Here is a 2049-nt window from a genome sequence, read left to right as displayed (position 1 = left end):
GAAAAATGGGAATTTACTTTTTGTTCAGGACCCTCCTGAAAAATGAGATTTTACTTTATGATCAGGACCCTCCTGAAAAATGGGATTTTAGTTTATGTTCAGGACCCTCCTGAAAAATGGGATTTTACTTTATGTTCAGGACCCTCTTGAAAAAAATGAGATTTTACTTTATGTTCAGGACCCTCCTGAAAAATGGAATTTTACTTTATGTTCAGAACCCTCCTGAAAAATGGGATTTTACTTTCTGTTCAGGACCTTCCTGAAGAATGGGATTTTACTTTATGATTAGGACCCTCCTAAAAAATGAGATTTTACTTTATGTTCAGGACCCTCCTGAAAAATGGGATTTTACTTTCTGTTTAGGACCCTCCTGGAAAATGGGACAACGCTTTCAAAAATGAAATACCACTTTATTATAATTATTGTTTGGGATAATTTTCATTCTAGTTTTAATTTTGGGTTTCAGAAGCCCGCCTGAAGAACAAAGTGATGGAATAGAAAGTCAGGAGCCCACCTGGAGAATAGGGTGGAGAAACGAAAAGTCAAGCAACAAAGCGAAGCAATTGAAAGCCAAGCAACAAGTTAGAAGAAATTACAAGACAGGAGCCCGCCTGAAGAATAGGGTGATAAAAGTCGAGTCCAGAACCAATAGAAGCTGTATAGATAGGATTTTTGTAATTTCATTTATGTTTTAACTTGTAATTTTCATTTTTGATGTAATAACAGAGCCGCGGGCCGGAACCTCGATGGAACCTCACTCGACTCTCCAACTCGGTATAGTCCACTTCTCTTCCAATCCTTTGAAATACCCGTGACTTGATTTTCTCATAACTTGGGTAAGAAGGATGTCTTAAGTCAAGACCCGGTTGTCCTTCTTCCTTCTGTTTCTTTCTTTGAATAATGGTCGGGTCAAAATTTGGTCTCGCTGTCTACTTCTTTGTCTGAAAACACTTCGTGTTTACATTCAAAGGGGGCATGATGTAGACACCTAATTTTATCCCTCCCCGATATCGTTTTTACCTATTATTTACCTTATCCTACCGTGTACCCTCACCCGTGTGATAATCCCTCCACAAAATGATAAAAATAACAACCCCCTAACTAATTTTGTTTTATCCTAATATTCTAACAACCCACCCAATTAAAAAACAACACCTACCTACCCATCCTAACAAACTCTACCCTACCTCACCACTACCCCACCCTCACCTCATATATACACACACAAAAGGAACACGGAAGAGGAGGCATATACAAAAAAAACAAGCCGCCTAACTCCCTCTCTCTCTACCTCTCATCTTCCTCCATCTTCTCTCTAAAAAAGAAACACTAAAACCGCCGCCGCCACCACCTTCGTCGGCGTCCATCACGACGAACCATCTCTCCATTCGCCGGACTCCCTCTTTCGCCTCCTATAAACCAGCCACCGTCGTCCCACTTTCTTCTCTCCATCGATGCCGCCGCTCTACCAAAATGATCAGTCCAGCCGTAAAATTGGCGTCGTCTCCCATCGTTGTCGATTCACCGAAGGTAATGACCGGTGAAGCATTGTTCTAGAAACCACCACCGACCGGCGACCCATCATCCTCAGCCAAATCAGCGACCAGCGCCGCCACCAACCATCGTAACGCTCACCACAAAAACTCCAATGGAACCAGCCTCCGTCAGCTGCGGCGAATCAACCACCAGCAGACCAGCTGGCTCTTCCAGTGAAATAGTAAAGCCAGTCGCCACTTAAACCGCCGCCATCTCCCTCCGTTCGTCCTCTCCGTCGTAGCTACCATCGGCAACCTCACCAGCACCGTCGCCTGCTCTGACCGAACCCGCGAGAGTGTCAAGGATTCAATTCCAATATTTTTTACATGATGAATTTGTCTCCGGATTTTGGATTTTGAAATTTCCCTATTATCGACGAAAGCAGTCTATCAAGTTTAGAGCTTCAATTTTGGAGATACCGAGCTTGGGAGTTTTTCCGATTGAGGTCTTCTATTCGGGGTTTGAAGTTTGGCTTCTTTAATTCCTTATTATCAATGAAAGTCGATTATTGGA

Source organism: Capsicum annuum, chromosome 9 (assembly GCF_002878395.1).
Source record: "Capsicum annuum cultivar UCD-10X-F1 chromosome 9, UCD10Xv1.1, whole genome shotgun sequence".
NCBI classification, from domain to species: Eukaryota; Viridiplantae; Streptophyta; class Magnoliopsida; order Solanales; family Solanaceae; genus Capsicum; species Capsicum annuum.
This window is presented reverse-complemented; position numbering follows the sequence as displayed.